Source organism: Macrobrachium rosenbergii, chromosome 24 (genome assembly GCF_040412425.1).
Source record: "Macrobrachium rosenbergii isolate ZJJX-2024 chromosome 24, ASM4041242v1, whole genome shotgun sequence".
Lineage (NCBI taxonomy): Eukaryota > Metazoa > Arthropoda > Malacostraca > Decapoda > Palaemonidae > Macrobrachium > Macrobrachium rosenbergii.
In genome coordinates, this window is record NC_089764.1 from 19,960,113 (window position 1) to 19,980,112 (window position 20,000).

The 20,000-nt window shown below is 34.3% G+C and overlaps 1 protein-coding gene across 10 annotated transcripts in view; it reads right to left on the reverse strand.

Moving 5' to 3' along the window:
* The window catches only part of LOC136851902 (uncharacterized), a 633,848-nt gene that overhangs the window by 341,318 nt on the left and 272,530 nt on the right, over positions 1–20,000 (reverse strand). The window contains exon 4 of one of the 10 annotated variants that reach the window (XM_067126249.1): positions 17,403–17,439. The exons of the other annotated variants lie outside the window; for them this stretch is intronic. The gene's annotated coding sequence lies outside the window, so the exon portion shown is untranslated. The remainder of the gene's footprint in view (positions 1–17,402; positions 17,440–20,000) is intronic. 10 annotated transcript variants of the gene reach the window in all.

The following is a 20,000-nucleotide window of genomic DNA, read 5'->3' on the forward strand; positions in this document are numbered from 1 at the left end:
ACGACCGGACACTGTTAGTCAAGTGAAATAAACTTCTTTAATTACAATTACAGACATATACACATCCAGTTGTCCTATGAGTTTTGTCGTTTCATGACCTCGTAGCCTTGAAAAGGGGCCAACATTACCATGTGCGTCTAATAATTGCAATATCAGATGTCAGATTGAGTCTGTCTGTCGGGCAGACCGTCTCACCCGTCTGACGGTCAGGTTGTTCATTAAAGAAATACCTTAGGCAAGAGAAAGGTATATTAGACTGAAAAGGAAGTAGGGCAGAGGGTCAGTGCAGGAGTTTTTCCGTTGGTGTCCTTCATAAACACGTATGCATCGTTTCCCTGATGACATGTTCATTTTCGATTTGGTTGTAACTTAACTAAGGGATTATGTCACTGGCCGTGGGTATGAAATCAATCAAATGCCTTTCGATTGTTCTGTCTTTAGATATTACTGGTTTTATAAACTGAGACTATGTTATGTCCTGTGATACCGCCGTTATCCTAATCATGTGTTCCATTGATGATGGTTCTGTCGTAAAAATATGCAGCCTTTCTATGTACTACCAGATATGAATAACAGAATTTTTTAGATTTCAAGAGGCGAAATCTTTACCAGGTATTTTAAAATTCACTTTAGCGACAGTTACTTGAACGGTGTTATCTAATTGGACATCAAACATTTAAGACATTTCATCTAATTTTTTAGAATTGTTCTAATTTTGGGTTAAAAGTTAATGTTCCAGTCAAGATGATAATTGTAAGGTATTTAATGCTTATTTAATAACTTCGCATGCCTAAGCAAAACAGCGTGATTTTTTTGCGTATCTTCCTTGATTGTGTGATTACCAACATCGGCTCGCCTGCACCGGTCCTAAGATTGATCTAGGGAGAGCTGTGTGCGTTTTTAGCTCTCTAAAATCGCGCACCCGGCAGTTGGTAGACTCTAGAGGGTCACGACCAGACTAGCTAATAACCAGAAGAGTAACATCCTCTGGAGCCTCCTCTTCTAGGGAACAAATGCACGAAGTAGAATTCATAAGAATTTGTCTCTCGCGATGAAGACCCAGTGAGTGTTTTTATTCTGAAAGTTCTTCACTGCAGCTGGTAATTTGTATTGTAATGGCATTTCCTGGTAGCGGTGATTTAAAATTATATTGACTACTGTTATTACTTTTGTTGGCTTCTGTTACTAGTGGTACTCGAATTGTAGTCGTAACATGCAAAAAAGGCCTTCAACAGTCCAACAAAATTCAAGAGACTATGACCGAACCGCACTGCAACATTTGAAAATCTCTGTAGTCAATGAAGACCTGACCTACGCCATTTGTAAATTCCTGAGTCATATAAAATAACATTAAGCGAAAGGCCTGAAGTTATTTTGTCGTCCATGTTTCACGAGCATACCTTTATGTTAAGCCTTTTCCATGCAACTCTTTTTTATAGTGAAAATTACATTTGCTGTCATATCCCCTTATCCTAGCGACCTGTTTTTATTACAGATAATTGTACAATCATATTTCCCCCCTTACGAGCAAGTTCCATGTCACATTTAAAAAACCCCTCACGCGGGATAATAAGTTAATGCCACAGTCATATATCTTCGACGCAATTAATTTCACAATCACATTTCCTCTACGGAATAGTTTTAGTGCCACATTTCTACCCTGTTTTGTGTAATCTGGCGGATCCTCATTCCCTTCCGGGTGGCGCCCTTTATGCTCTGGCAAGGGTCACACAGGACGTTCCTTCGCGGAAAACATTCCCCTCAAATACCGCGGAATCATTTACGAGCAGACGCGATCTTGTCGAATCAACAAATTTAAGGCAATATAAAAAAAAATTTTCAAGACAGTGCATAAAAACAGCCTTAAAATGAGAGTTACTTTTACATTCAGTCATTAACTAGTTGGTGTTTTCGTTAACAGAATTAAACTGGAGCTTTCTTATTACAATCACTGCTACCATTTTGATTTTGTGCATAGTGTGATGAACTTGCTTTAGTACATCTGACGCGTTTAAAAGAAAGGCAATGCCATTACTTTATCAAGACACGATGATCTAGTTTATCTAAATAAATCGTAAGACTCTTTAAGAAAGAGAAAATCTCATGTTAGGTCTCCGTACAAACCGTACAATATCACAAGACTTGATGTACTCTGTCTTCCCTGTTAGTGGGGGAAGGGTTTGAGGTGCAGCCATTTCAACTGGTTTTAAGATCCATCCTTCATTGTTCATTTTTTTCATTCCTTCAGGCGTAACTGAGGTAAGAGCATCAAGACCATGCGACCCCCAACCCCCTCAAAAAAAAAAAAAAAAAAAAAACTTAAAACATTGCACGACATGCTTGTGTCATGTAGAAAATGTCTTGAATGCTAAAGTCATTAACTTTGCTCGGGTCTTTCACAAAGAGGTTTTTTAAGAGAGCTAATTAGACTTGGATATTTCGTACCTAAAATATGCTTCGCTCCAGTTCTTATCAGGAGTAAATTAACACTTTGTGTCGAATAAAACAAGGACATTAGAACTCGAATACGTGGAAAGGTACTGGTTTTAAGTCGTATTATAATCATAATTATTATTAGTATCATTATTAGCTTTCTTCCTTTTTCTGATTTTCATGAAACCTGATCGCTAGATTCTTGGAGGTTGGTGATTTTACCCCGATATGTTTTTTTTGCAAGGTAACATGTCCATTCAACATTTTAAGACTTTGTCATTGAGCTCTCAAAAACTATAATTAGAGGTCGTTTCCAGATGCCATTCACTGGCACTCTCTCAGTTATGGTTCTTATTTGTTTTACTAGTCTTTAACTTTTTATTAACCTTTTTTAATTTTGATTAAACTTGATAAGTAGATCACGGGAGATTTGATAAATAAATATCAGTCCGTATTTTTTTTAACTTAGCATGCTTTAAAGATCACAGGTCAATCTAAACTCTAAAGGATAAAATTCAACCAGTCTTTCCTTTCCATTCAATAAATATGTGATAGCAAGAGGTCTTTGACCTTAAGAGTTCAACGTCAGTGTTTGGAAGGTTGGCACTTTACCATAAACAGTTTACTGAAAATCTTATCTGTTATCTTTCATTATTATTACGACAAAGAAAATATTTGGCAGCATCCATGAATCCAAATATTTAAGTTTCAATAATTATAAAATAATTCTGGCGAGGCTGCATTACGCATTGTTGTGTGTGGTAGGAGCATCCATTCATCTGAACGGAGTGTATAAGCTTGTGAAAGAAGACCAACGTGCCTAAGCATCAAGAGGTTTTCATCATATTTCATGAAATAATTCTGAGATTAATGTACATTGAAAATTGAGATCCATTAAAATGATAAATTATAGCTAAACCCACAATAGCAAGGAATGATGTTGCACAAAAATATTATGCATGTATGTATGTGTGTATACATATAGACACACATACACACACATGTATATATAAGTATGTATGTATGTATGTATGTATGTATGTATGTATGTATGTATGTATGTATGTATGTATGTATGTATGTATGTATGTATGCTGGCTAAATAGGATTTGGAAATAAAAGATTGAAATTGCATACTAAAGTAAGATTATACATGTCTTACACAGTTTGCATTACTACACGGATATGAATTATAGTATTTGCAATGAAGCTATGTCTTCAAGATTTTGTCCACCTACGAATGAAGCTGAAGCCTTACGGAGAATATCAAAGGCCAGGTAACAGGACAGACTTAAAAATTAAAAGCTTCCATTTTTTTCATCTCTTTGGTTTTCCTTTCCAAAATGACCTTAATTTTGTTCTCAAATAATTTTAACGTTCTCCTCTTGCAAACACTTTCCAACTCTTTTGCTTGTTTCTGAAGTATCTCTTCCCTTCTCTAACCGTCATTTTAGCATATACTAACATCATTCATTCACTATTCCAATCACGACCCATTTTCCTATCTAACAACTTTGCGCCTACGTCAAATGTCCTTTCTGTTACTTCTCACAACACACCATTATCTCAGAGAAACTTTGCCACCAAACTAGTCACCCTCTCATCTGCATATTCTAATAAAATTTACTTTCATTGTAAAAACTTTTATTAATTTTTATCAAATCAATTATTCCCTCTTCTACACTTCTGCAACCATAGATATTCCCTGCTAACTGTACGACCCCATTCTGGTATTTTGCACAATTCAACTGTAATCCTATGATCTCTGTATCTTTAACGGTAATCCATTTTTTCATCAGCATTTTTCTTTTCCCTAACTAAGAACCTTTCTTCCGCCTCCCCTGACTACACACACACACATATACATACACACACACACATACATACACACACACACACACACACACACATATATATATATATATATATATATATATATATATATATATATATATATATATATATACATACATACACACACACACACACATATATATATATATATATATATATATATATATATATATATATATATATATATATACTCACACACTTTGTTTTGTTTTCTTAATATTAATTCCTTTTGTTCTCTATTGTCGTACTCCAACAATCAAACCTGTGCACTTCAATGCCGCATTTATAATTCATAATCAGAGTTGGAATAAAGTCCCTTTTCATAGCTTTGAGTGCAATGACCCGATCACTGACGCTTACTCAAGGTCTTTGTCTTAGTATTTCAATAGTATTCTCTTTTTTCAATGACCTTGATTACTGCTGGTACAGATGACATCGGAAATCAATCGGACTTCTGAGCGCCCATTGAAACAATTGCTTTAGTTCCTAATACGGATATTATTCTCTTGTATCTGGTCTAATCTTTAGGACACGGGGATTAATGTGAAGTAGGAGACAAAATCAAATGGTGTTTGGATGTTCTTATGAATTAGAATATTGATGAGTAACTACACTAGACGTCTATTAGTTGGATGAGTCAACACGTCCACCTCAAGTCTCCTTTGTCTTTTTAAAATGCTTTTTACCATATTTACGGAACGTCCTAATGAAAGGGTATGTGAAGTGAAGGTATAGGACCAGCCAGACCTAAAACCAAGCAGCCATACGTAAGAATCGAATATAAAGAAATAGACAGGTTATATAAATGAAAGACGGGTCAAGAAAGAAGCATTCGTTTAGAATATTAAATGTAAAATTTTCTTGTAAACTATCACTGTGGAATTAAAATCAAATTTAAAATTATGAATTGTTAACGTGCATGATTTTTTTAATGAACTCACCGACATTCTAAACAAATGGTCAATCTTTGGGAAAAAAAACACCTGCAAAGACGATATTATTATCAATAGTTGCCCCTCACTAAAAAAAAAAAAAAAAAAAAAAAAAAAAAAAAAAAAAAAAAAAAAAAACTGAAACCATTTGTTTAATGCGACAGTGTGGCTAATAGGCAGCCATGGTAAGTTAATTATTAATGATAGGAAGGTTGACAAAAATAATTACCGAACAACTTTCTTGTTATATGCTAGTCACAACTTCTCATGAATAATGGATTGATTGTTGGAAACAAGGAAATCCTGAGCAGGTATAATACTCTATTTCCTATTTCAATCCCATTGCGGAAACAAAGCGCTAGTTAATACGTATACATTTCGAAACATATTCCACGTCTCAATACCAGAAAATAATTCATTTCAAATCCGCTTTTTCTATACTAAGAGGCGAACCGAAACTCTAGATCCTTTATTCCCTTACTTCGTAATCTCTCAAACGTTAAATTAACGGGAAAGAGAAACACCAAGCTAAACACGAATTCCTGGAACTAACATTGAGCTCGTCTCTCTTCCCGGATAGATGTGCTTACTTTAAGCGCGTTTGTTCAAAAATGCAAACTAGCGTCTACGCGAAAAAGTGTCTTGCAACTGCCGGAAACACCGTGCTTGTGTATTAGGACCTTCTTGCAGAATAGACGAAAGAAAATAATTAAAAACGTACGAAGGTTACTGACTTCGTCACCGGCACAGAAAGTGCCCCGAAGCACAGGGAGTGGGTGACATGCATTGTCGACTGGCCACATTACTTTGCTCTCGCAAGTTCACCTTTATTCTGGGGTCCATGTCTCTGCTTATACCAAGAGCCGGCCCGTTTGGGGAAAAGAGAGAGAGAGAGAGAGAGAGAGAGAGAGAGAGAGAGAGAGAGAGAGAGAGAGAGAGAGAGAAGGGTTAATATGGGATGTAGGTTTACGGGATTATAACCTAATTGACAAGTTCGGGGCCATCATCAAGGTCTCCGTTTCTTACAATTTTTCTTTTTTTACTCACACTAAATGAGACATAAAACCAACAGTAAAAATTCAAAATCGACAACTGCTTTTTAGTTTTCTTTTGAAGAAAACTGTTGAGGTGGCTTTTTGTCTGTCCGTCCGCACTTCTTCTGTCCGCCCTCAGATCTTAAAAACTATTGAGGCTAGAGGGCTGCAAATTGGTATGCTGATCATCCACCCTCCAATCACCAAACATACCAAATTGCAGCCCTCTAGCCTCAGGAGTTTTTATTTCATTTAAGGTTAAAGTTAGCCATGATCGTGCGTCTGGCAACGTTATAGGTGCCAACAACCCTGGCCACCACCGGGCCGTGGCTGAAAGTTTCATGAGCAGCGGCTGAGAGTTTCATGGGCCGTGGCTGTGAGTTTCATACAGCGTTATACGCTGTAAGCACATTTTTTACTTGTTTATTCTATGTTCTCATCAAAGACTTCAATTAATTTATGCAGAATTTCTGAGTATCCTGGGAATATTTTTAAACTTATTTTCAGATTAACTTTCATTTGGAGAAGAAGAAGACAACAGTAAAACTGGGCGTTTCCCTAAATCATCCAGACGATCTCATGGTGTCATAGTTGAAAAAAAAAAAAAAAAGTATTCAAATATCTTCCTTAAAATCATTTCCAAAACAACTTGAAAACTAATAGTCAACGAAGAAAGCAAAAAAAAAAAAAAAATGAAAAATAAACATCATGACATAAAATAATACATTTTATGAAACTGCGGTATGTATTCATAACTTGAGCGAATTAAAATCGAACCTCTGTGTTGCACACTACAGTACTATTCTAAAATCTTATACCCCAGACCTATGGTTGCTCATTCCGCTGGGCAAATTTGTGCCCATGCTGGAGATTTTGAGCCCAATTCTGAAGTCCAGTATATACGTCTGTAATCACGCTGAAACTTTAAAATTACGTAAATTTCCATTATCTGTAGGTGTAAGAGTGTTGTGAGACAAAAAAAATGCCAGTTTGATAGAACTGAGAGCTGCGTCAGTCCATATTTTCAGTCTAATAACTTCAAGCATTTGATACAGTAATAAAGGTTATTTACTTGGGTAGCCCTCGAGGTATAGACAAGGAAATTGGGTAAGATCTTATATATTTACATAAATCATCATTACACGTGTAGAGAATTTAAAACAATCATCCCCATACACATAAAAATATACAGTATATATATATATTAATATATATATATATATATATATATATATATATATATATATATATATATATATATATATATATATATATATATATATATATATATATATGTATGTATATATATATATATATATATATATAAATATATATATATATATATATATATATATATACATATATATATATATATATATATGTATGTATGTATGTATGTATATATAAAAATATATATAGAGAGCGAGAGAGACAGATAGATATATAGATATAGATGTAATATATATACTATATATAAATACACACACACATATATATATGTATATATATACATACATACATATATATACCGTATGGAATCTACGATACTAGCATTACCAGCGAGAGGACTAAACTTCGATATCTGAATAAATCGAAGCGATATAGCCATATTTTGTTTATCACTACATTCCTGTGTTTAGGCGATAAAGCGTGTATTTTTTTATGTGCTTATACCTGCCATTATTCAAAATATTGAACAAGTTTTCCTTTCCTGGTAAGCAATTAGATGAAGCTGAATAAAAAAAAAACAACTGTGCGGCTTCAGGTAAATATTGCGTTCAAGTACGTAGGAATCTCAACCGCAATGAAACCTAGGATAGATTCTCAAGTTAGGCCTACTCGTACCTACGTTTTAAAATGCCGTTGGTTATAATTAACTTCTGAGTAAAACCTACAAAAAAATAATTAAATATTAGTAACTCAATCAAGACGGAACTATACCTGCGGTCATTATGCCCTGACATTACTGGCTCCAAGGTAGGAAAGGCATTCCTTGGCGTTGGCCATAAATAAATTACCATAATTTGTAGATTAAACTTTTAACGGTAAAGAAAGATGAAACGCACATTATTACGGAAATCATTCTCGATTATAGTAAGAAACTAAAACATTGACAGAATTAACACCTTAAGGCTTGAGAAACCCACCGTTAAAAAAACAAGAGGAGATGTTGCTATGAACGTAGGTAACGAATCCTTTCACGATAGAATTTTCTAAATAAAGGTTCCGACTCCATTCCAGGTATACGATTCTTGTGCCTGGGTTCTTACTTAACCGCAGGTCAACATCGGATTCAGGCATTTCTTTTTACATGCTTCAAACAAGTCTGCTTTACAACTTGAAAATAAATGTGGAAGACTCTGTTTTGTTTCAGTAAAAAAATGCATTCATGTGTCTATTATCCTTGCCTTAAAATGTTACTAAACACGAATGATCGACATACAAAAAACAGTGCTTATGAAAAATCACGACCAATAAAAACCATCTGATCTTATCTTATATATATATATATATATATATATATATATATATATATATATATATATATATATACACACATATATGTATACATATATATATTAACAATGTCGTTTCTACGGTTAGGGGTGATTCTACCACATTCATACTTCAAATGCTGAATCGTTGATTAGATCTTGTGCCGTAAGATTACCAAATTATAATCACAAATGTTAGTATGCACTTGTATATGTGAATGTACACCGGCAGGTAGATTAATAACAATGATGTAAAATTGAATGAAACGAAGGAAGGAAACATGAGAACGAGTGCGAAATCTGGGCCAGTTTCGTATTGTGTGTGTGTGTGTGTGTGTGTGTTTGTGCGTGTGGAGGGAACGAGAGGGGCAGGAAGTTCGACGCTCCGCTGAGTTACCTTTACTATATTAATATGAACCATCAGGTATGAATGTGCAAGGGACTGTTTTGTTGCATTTTCACTCGACCTACTCCCTCTTAAATGAAAGACTGCATGTACGAAGAGAAAGAAATATGAAATAGACACTCACCAACTACAGTTATGCCTCTGATGCAAAGAGAAATTTCATTCAAGTTTCGATGTAGTATTTTAACAAAATAAACACTATTATAACTGCCATTAGGAAAACAATTTTGCTAACCTAAAACACACTCAAGTCACTTGTTATTTCTGAAAACAGCCCAAATCGAGATAGACAAAAAAAAAGACAACAATAACAAATATAGCCGCTGGGGTAGAATACCTATGGTCTCGATGTTATGAAAGGCAATACTGGAGTTGAAAGTAATAGTCACATGAAATTTTTATGGAAGAAGCTCTGAACACGAACATCAGAAAGTGAGTGCGTGTGTGTATGTATATGTATGTATGTATGTATATATATACATATACATGCAAACATACATACATACATATATATATATATATAAACAAGAAGCCCATATCTATTGAAATGAAACGAAGTCACTGCAACAAAGCTTGGGATATAATAGCTCATTCTTAAATTATAACAAACAGACTTAGTCTACAAAGTGCGTGAAAAAAGATCTTGCATATGTTTTGTCAAATAGATAAACAATCTACCAAGAAAGAATACGAAGGAGAGTTAGTACAATCACACTTACACTGAAAGGAAAGCCATTTCAAAAGTTCACTAACTGAATGTTTTACTGCACCTTAAGAAAGGGATGGGAAGGCGCCTAAAATGCTTCATGGCAGAAATTAAAGCATCAACGAAGCTTTTACAGGAAACGGGAAAGAATTGATGTCACAGGTGGATGACCCCGACAAAGTATGAGTAAATATGCTGCTAATGTAGTTGTTGGTAGATGTGTGAAGTTAATATGAATTTTTGGAAATTAAGGAAACAGCTCATTGGGAATGAATAACTGCTAGAAAATTTAAGTTTGGAATTTCACAAAATAAACTTTTCACTTTGAGAAATATAAAAACAATGAGTGGCATCATAAAAGATAAAGAAGGTATATTTTTTCAGGTACAATGATCATGCTTCTAATATCATAAAAGAAAAGTGATGTAATTTCTAACAATATGTGAACCGAGATTGCTAATGTCAGAATGCCTTGAAGGTTTTTTTGTAACTCCCACAGAGATACTTATATTGCAATAGGACTTTCATTTTTTTTTCATTATTATTATTAAGGAACTGAGACAAAATACTTCTTGGTACCGAAAAAAAATCCAAAAAAGACAATGGTATGACTCCTACAAAGAAAAAATTATTGTGTCGTAGAGAAGTATAAAGAGAAAATCAATTGTGATAAAACTAACACATATAGAAATAAACGCTAGTGGATGATCTTTAATGCGCTGATTACAGATGACATTTTAATAACTAAAGTATAATAGTTAAGACAGCCAAAACAACATTTTAAACTATTATCACTGCCAAATGTGTTACGCAATGGTAAAAGTTACCCTATCTCCCTAATACCCCTGTCTATTCTCTTCAACATTACCCGGAAACCATACTCCCAAATATAGATGACACCATTTCAACGAAAATACCCCTTATACTGTTATATGTAGGAAAATTAAAACATTTTTTTTTTCCTTAAAGTATGGGAAAAGTTAAGCCAAATGTCACGGACAACATAAATATGATATTTAATAAAAAGGAGAGGGGTTATTTTCAAAATCTCTTGAAGAAAGATGCAGGACGCCAAATCTCCGGATAACTGTTGTCCTCACACGTAAAGATATTGAACTGGAATTGACAACAACACTACTATAAACAGTAGTGGTGGAAGCAGAAGCAGGAATAGCAGCAGCAATGGAACTATTAGTGAAGGTAATGAAATTCAATTACCGTCACCAATTCCAGCTTGTTGGAGCCATTAAAAACATTTTACAAAACAATGAATCGATTTCTTTAAACTGGCGTTGCAACAGCTACGGTACCATCAACGTTGGATGCAGATTGTTTTACCTAAAAGAACTTGAGCTAAAGGAATTTCCAAAAAATCTTCACTCAATAATTCATATATTGTGAATATTTCTGTACATTACATCCATTAAAAAAAGCATGAAAACTGGTAAAAACGATAAAAAAAATATGCAATGTATTAAGGGTTATAAAGAAAACCGTCTTAAATGACACACCATCGGACCAGAGAGTACAGTGCAGTCAAGAGAAGCAAGCAGTCTACGTAGATTGACTGCAGTTACCAAGCCATTACAAACCCATTTGTCATATGTGAGCAGGCAGTTATGAGTCGGCAATGGGCTGTTTCCCATCTCCGCCGCCTATTACTGAGAATCCTCGGGAGAGCTGATTTGGTAATTCCTAGTATTTTCTTTATAAGCTTACTGCGGGAGCGCCATGTAAATTATTCATGCTTCGTTTGTTTGCGGTGTCCACAACGGCAAAGTCAAAACATAAAACCATGATACGAAGTGCAGAATAGTATTGCAAATCTCCTACCAACAACAAAAATAATAAAACAATTCAGTTGAGAGATGGATGCGTTCGCCGAACTTTTAATAGTATTGTAATGGAAAAGCCATATTTTGACACAAAATTCTAAGAACCTTATGAGTGCAGTGCGTAAATTATAAAATTAATACGGTTAGGAGAGAGAGAGCTTGTGTTTTTTGGCTGTTATTTATCATACTTTTGCTGTTCAATTTTTACCAATTTTATTTGTTCCAATCAACTTCAAGTTGTGTTCTCCGCGTCATCCTAAAAATCTGTCAGAATCTCAATCATGTCCCAGACTGAAAAGTAAGTCATAAGACGATTCATAAGAGATATTATTTCCTATTGAAACCTTCTGGAGAGTTATTTTTCATGCAAGATATGGAATGGTTTTCTCATATGTTTCTAGCCTTCTGCAGCTCATTGCACAAGTTTAAAGACACTAGCTATATATAAATAGTATATGCAATTCCGAAAATTACTTATAGCTGAATTATTTGATTTTTATGTCATTAAATATTATTTCTAAACATGTTTTACTTTTTAACTGTTCCAGTCTTGAAAAAAGGGGGAAACCCGGAGTGTCAGTAAGTAAACTAACGACTTTCTTTTAAATTAATAGTGAAAACAGGAGCGCTGCGATGTAAAATGCGCATGGAAAGCGATAAATACTTGGCTTGGTTCCTATTGCAAATGCCTAATCACCCAAAAATTGTGGGTGCATCGTCTGTGCGAAAAACTTAGTTCCTGTTACGGTTCTCATACATACACATACACACACACACACACACACACACACACACACACACACACATATATATACATATATATATATATATATATATAATATATATATAAAATATATATATATATATATATATATATATATATATATATATATATATATATATTATATATATATATATATATATATATATATATATATATATATATATATATATATATATATATATATATATATATATATATATATATATATATATATATATATACACACACATCCTGCCAATGGCGAAATGTGGGAAAACAAAGGTGATTAATATTCTCAGATATGTAAGTACATGTTGAGGATGATGGAATGACTGGAGGAGTAGCGAATTCAAATGTACCATCAAGTGAAGCAAATTGACAATTAGGCTTTTACATAAGGAGAATCTTATCTCCTTAGAAGACGAACCATTCTTCCAAGAGTATTTCACGTCTCGATCGTATGATCAAAGACCATGTCCACACTCGGTTTCTTTCAATCCCCTTAACATCTTACCACTTGATGACAATCTCATTTTTGATCGGATTCTCCCACCACCTCAATAATTCAAGCTACTTCCTACGACAATTTCGTCTTCGTTCGCCATTTACAAATGCGATCCAGCGAATGCTAAATTAAATACTAAAGTTCAAAATCCAAAGTATCACTGATATCATCTCAGCTACTCTGAAACGCAGCGGCCATGTTGGTAGCATAAATATAATAAAATACAATACATGGTTTCCTTATTACTCAAGGATGCTACGTATAAAATTCGATCATTTCGCAAAAAAAAAAAAAATAAACTTATTTCTCTCTCTCTCTCTCTCTCTCTCTCTCTCTCTCTCTCTCTCTCTCTCTCTCTCTCTCAGTATTGGTGTTCTTTTCCTACTATTATCTGAAAACCCTTGTACAGCATTTTTGTTCCTTAAAATATGCAAAGATTTAAAGGTAAACAAGTGCAGACTCTATAGAGTAACCCGTCTGCGGACTGTGGATTGGATTAATTTTTGTACGTTCTAACGTAAATACGCAATCATAGCCGGCCGATTTAATAACGATCCAATTTACATTGAAACACAGGAAATAGCAAATGTGAGTTGCTACCTGGTGTACAAAGGCATTGCTGGCTGTACATTTCCATGTAAATTGATTCTGGATGGCTCCTGAAATGCTTGCAAACCAGTTCTTTGGGTTGTAATTAATATTAATTTTATCTTTCTGTGTTGAACGCACACACGTACATTTATAATTATATATATATATATATATATATATATATATATATATATATATATATATATATATATATATATATATATATATACATATATATCTATAATATATATATATATATATATATATATATATATATATATATATATATATATATATATATATACATAATTTCATTGGAAAAGTTTTTTGGGTTTTGAGCTCGCGCGCACGCGCGAACACACACACACACACAACAAACAATCAAACAAACACATATGTATATATATGTATATATACACGTATATATATAAATAGATATGTATGTGTGTGAAAACAAAGGCGCACGTAAAATTTATTTGCATCGGCGTAAACAGATTTCAATTTCTCAGGTCTTACTCATAACTTCCCTTCTGCTGGTTCATACGGCGACGACCAATACACTTAATTTCCGATACTTTTACATTAGGTGTCCCTGTTTCAAGTCGGGTAACTGACTCTGTTCTATCCCATCCATTAAGAAAATAATATCCACACTTTTTCGCCGTCAGACACAGAAATAATTATGATATCACAATTAAAGGCAAAATGTTGAAATCCAGGACGCGGGCAGCAATGTCGGACTTTATACCTCATAACAAGAGGCTTTGCCTTTTTAATGAGACCGTTAATGAGTCATGAATGGTTGTTTGCGTCATTGCTTTTTTTTTTTTTTTTTAGTGTATTGGGACTTCCCCGCTGACATTATGTTCCCGCTATAATTTTATTGTATGAACCCCTTTCTGCAGTCAATGTTCCACTGAGTCGTTTGAGAAATCTCAGCATTTTATTAACGGCATTTTCTCTCTCTCTCTCTCTCTCTCTCTCTCTCTCACACATACACAGACATCTCTGTCTCTCTCTGTGCACACACACATTTATATTTATATATATTTATATTATCTCTCTCTATCTCTCTCTGCACACACACACACATTTATATTATGTGTATATGTATATATATGCGTGTGTATGTGTGTGTGTGTGTTTAAGTATAATACCTCAGCAAACTGTTGTTTTAAGGAGTGCTCCCATTTCATTACACAATCAGAGTGAGAGTGTAACAAAAATATCTTCTTATGTGCTTATTGTACGCATGTTTTGAGAATGCAAAAATTTCTCACCGAATAAAAATAAAAGCTGAAACGAGAACTTCATGTTTTATGATAAACGATTATATTCTATGTTATTAATTTTCACATAGTTCTCCTTCCTTGTCCCTTTTAATTCTCCCGGTTTAATTCTATACCCTTCTGTTTTGCAATATATCGAGAGTTAAAACTACGTACTCTCTCTCTCTCTCTCTCTCTCTCTCTCTCTCTCTCTCTCTCTCTCTCTCTTTGTCCTCACGAACATGCACGCCTGGGAACAACCGAAGATAGACGCCATCCTCTAATCTAATTTCCATCGCAAGAAATATTTCAGGTTGGTCAACTGGAGGAATGTACATGGCAAATGAGCGAACCGCTCCATGCCCTGCAAGGGTTAAATTCTCAGCGTCTTAGGGTCCTGGGTTAGTCAGTATCATGTTGTTTGCTTATTCTCTTGAATGCAAAATAAATAAGAGATGCTGCAGCAAGGAAGATAGTCCTCGTACGAGATCTGGGGATGAGAGGGAAGATGCAACTTCAAGATATCATGAAAGTCATATCATTTCTAAGAGATGTGAAGACAGTGTGGAATGCCATATACCTTCTGGTTGAAATTATGCGACGAAAAGTACATACAGTCAAAGAAGTTCAGGATAGTCTTAAAATTGTGCGACGAGAACGATCAAAAGTCTAGGAAATTCTGAATAGTCTTAAAATTATACGACGAAAAGGATAAAAATTCTAGGAAATTCTGGATAGTCTTAAAATTATGCGACGAAAAGGATAAATAGTCTACGAAATTCGGTATATTCTTAAAGACAATAACTATATAATTTGTATTTTTTCTTTTACTGCGAACTAGTGTAGATTTTTGTTATGGGCCGGTTATAATCCAGGAGATATTTCCGAAAACAAAGTCATGAAAGATAAAAAAAAAAAAAACGATGCATATTTAAGCTTAACTTCAGAAAATCATCCGCCTTGGCGAGCTCAATAACTTTAAATTCTCATAATGATTCCAATCAATAATCTTTGGTAAAGACCCCTGTTTTTCACACACCCACAAGTAAAAAATATTTCGTTATGAAAGTCCAAAATCTTTTTTGGACGTTAATAGCGTTTTAAGAAAGCCCAGTGCGTAATTCATTTAAACGGATCGAATTTATTTATTAGGACGCGTTAAAAGTATATCGACAAGATTCTGATTTTCACTAACATTGTAACCATATTTCTAATTTTATTTCCGCAATGCTATTTATAGGTTCATTGGTAAATGACGACTTACGAATCTCTTGAAATTTTTGTTTTTGTTTTTCGGCTGCTAGATACAAGAAAGCCATTTGGTAAGAATACACACAAAGGTATCAAAATAAAAGTACATTTTAAGCCGCATCCTCGTATGCTGAAGCTATTTGGTTGTGAAAAATAAAGCAGAAACAAAAACACTTAATTTACCATAATGGTTTTAATCCCCGTAATGAATCTTGGTTAATTTTTCTAAACTTACCCTAGGAAATGCAATATCTACATAAAAAAGAATGAAATATATAATGCATCCCTTTGGCTGTTTGATTGACTATACTCCAATAGATTATTACATCTCGTTTAGCAAAAATATGATTTGAATTCTGTAAAGTGCAAAAGTTCATTTAACTTTGAACTGTTGTTTTATTGTCATTTGCCCAATAAACTAACTAAAACCTCAAGTCCCCAAAAACTGCTTAGTAACAACTGGCGTTCGATTTCATCTACAGACAATAATAACAATGCAAAAATAAGTTGAGAAGCGAGGAAGGTAAGACACTGGTGTTTACATTGCACAATTAGTCTTTTGTCTTTGAATAAGAATATATTTTAAATCCGAATGCGTCAAGAGGTCATTTTTTTTTTTCAGGCAAACATATTCACTGCTCTATCAAGATACGTTAATTAACCTCGATAAAATATTTTTCCTCTAGTTTATGATTATGATGGTGATCATGATGATGATGATGATATTGGATACATTCATAAAGCAAAATTTTACTTTGTTTATTGAAATACTTCAATATCTTGATTTACCCTATTCTTAAAGGCTTCTATACCGACCATTAAAATCTACTACAGTACAATTTCGTCAAAAATGACAGCAATAACTACGTAATTTCGCTGTTCCATCGTAATGATACCCTATCAAGTACAGTGCGTTAAGCATTTTTTAAGAAAATACAATTAGCCACGGAATTCATTACGCTCAGATTACCTGTGTTTTGCAAACACACACGTTTGCATAAATATATGGAAACATGAAGCGTTTTACACAGTAGGCCGGAATATTACTGCCTTGGCAAGCATGTAACCTATTAAGATTCTATCTCAAAATCTTCAAACAAATAAGTAAAGTATAACTGGATTTCAGTACACGCGAAAGAATGATATTCATCTTTACGATATTTCTGGATTATCACCAGTTTATTTCGATTCTTCTACTTCTTTTTGTTGTTCGCTCAGGCTCCGGCTGCTTAATGCTATTTTAATTAACGAAACACTGTTATTGAATGGGAGTGTCATACAGCAAGCATAGACGACTCAAAACGGTCAAATTGACTTTTTGTACCTTACCGTTTTCCGTGAAAGCCGACAGCTACTGCAACTTTACCTGAAAATGAAGAGAGCATCGGAATTATATACAAATACGTACAGAGTAACGAAGGAAGACTAAGAGAGAGAGAGAGAGAGAGAGAGAGAGAGAGAGAGAGAGAGAGAGAGAGAGAGAATATAGCTCCATTTCAAAATTAAAGGTATGAAAATATTCACATAAAAATTCAATGATGAAATTAGAAAACGCATTAGAACAAATAACACTCTCATAAAGAAAGTCGATTACTTATTATTCAATTACTTCGAATCTTCTCTACTCTTGATGTCAAATCATTTCCCTAATACGAGAAATACATTAATCCATTATGAATATTAAAATGAAGGATCCGTTCACATGAAATACTAGGAATTAATTAGATTATTATAAAGATATGAAGTTATGCTTCAGTGACATTTGGGAATTACAGAATTTTCAGACAGAAATTTATGCAAGAATAATTCAGTTACGATCCCTGTTCTGTCATTTTTCTTCTTGGTCATACGTGCCGTTATCAAAATACTTTTCCAGGGAAATTAGCTAATAAACCTGTTATCAATAGCAGACGCACAACCGTGCATTAAACTGTTAACTGAATTTTTATTAATTATATTACCATGGAAAAGACTTCGTCATATCTAAATAGGAAAAACTTGCTTCCTTTGAATGCCAGCAACGCGAAAGTGGAAATGTTGATAAACAAATTTCTATTAAATATCAAGGTTGATAAAGGTAAGAGTCAACAAAATTTTCCCTTAAGGAACAGGTAAAAAATGTCATGATTTCAGCGCATGAATGATTCTCTTCAAAATAAAACTAAATAAGGGAAAATACAGCACTGCCGTAATTCATCACAACATTCATTACCTATTCTTGTTTATCTTTCCTAAGACATCCTTTTATCCACTTTGTACCCTCCTTCCACTCTTCCTGTCCCCTTCGCATCCCTATCTCCTATCTTGCCCTCTCCCCTTCATTCTCTCTGTTCCATGAGCATTAGACCACCTTTTACACCTGTCCGTTCCTTTGCACTCTTCCTGTTGTCCGTGCAATCCTCTGCTGCTATCTCTGTCTCTCCCTTGTCAACCCTTTCTATACTCTTTTGCGCCTGCATTTCCTGGGCCCTGTCTTGTCCCATTTGCAGGGGCACTTCTGATCCATCCGGAGCCAAGGCTTTAGCAACACGTTCGCGTTGTCACTCTGTCTTGTGGCCTTGGCTTCGCTCTTTGAACTTATTGTAGGAATATCAGCAACATTCGTAGCTTCTCCTGCAATAAAACTGTCTCCTAACTCCAAGCTTTTGGTTTGATTACATTCGTTCCGAATTTACGGAAGTCGTGAAAGTTTGGCATAACGTCTCTCTCTCTCTCTCTCTCTCTCTCTCTCTCTCTCTCTCTCTCTCTCTCTCTCTCTCACACACACACACACACGTTCGCCTTGTAAATTAAAGTGCAATATACTTGTCTTTTTTATCATTTGTAAATCTTGTATTTCAAGGTTTACAGAAAACATTTTTAAATATAACAAGAAAATACGAGACAATGCTATTCTTATTCGTCATAAGATTAACAGTTACTCTTATTTATTCCAGGTAACTGCAGAATAAGATGCTTAAAGACATTCACTAAAGAAATATAGTATATGAAACATTATAGAAACGATGCATTACTGATAACTCGATACTAACGTTTCTCTCGGATGTGACACTTTAGGAAAAGCCCGACAATTGCGGCATTTCTTCGGCAAGACACATTTTTCACGTCTGCTGAGAAAATAAAATTGAATCAATCTATTTAACAGTGTTTATTTTATAGGGTGGTAGGGCTGCAGCAACTAACAGTGGTACTTTTAAGCCTTCTTTTCCATTATGTTACTGATTTTGAGGCTCAGTCTTCAATATTATGAAAGTTATCCGAAGTGGACATGCGTAGAAGAATAAGAAAGCGATTAGTAAGTAACAGCATACTGAGAAAGTATTTCAATCCAATGGTACTTGATACAGTAAAAGAGTAATAAACAACAAATAACTGTGGATGTAACGTTTAGTGTTTAATGTTGTTTTGGTATCTGGGTCCATTTTCCTATCCCATTATCCCATACTTTCAATGGCGAATATAAGTTACAGAATATACGTTTTGGTTCCAAGACCGAGTAATAATTTAAAAATACAATAGGTTATTCATATATTCCTTTAAATCTCACTATCAAAATCCAGAAACAAAACTTGACTATGTCAGTAACAAACATACGAACACGCGTCGAAAACACAGACATCCTACTTCGTCAGTGGATGTTAAAAGCATATGATTAAAGAGGGCCTATCTAGGGTTCCTGAGCTAAGCTTTAGATGCTGCAGTTTCCCATCTGGTTATGTAGATTTAGATGTTTGTAATACAATCATCTCCTTTCAAAAGCATTTGAGCTTCAATTTCATTCGGTATTTCGTCCTGTGCAAGACTGGACACAGGTTCCTGGGTTATGGTTATAATTCTAATTTCACAGTAACTATTAGTAATAAATCATTTTGATTTTTCTCAAAGAGCGGTCACAACATCCTCCATCCGTATCTCTTGAAATTTCTG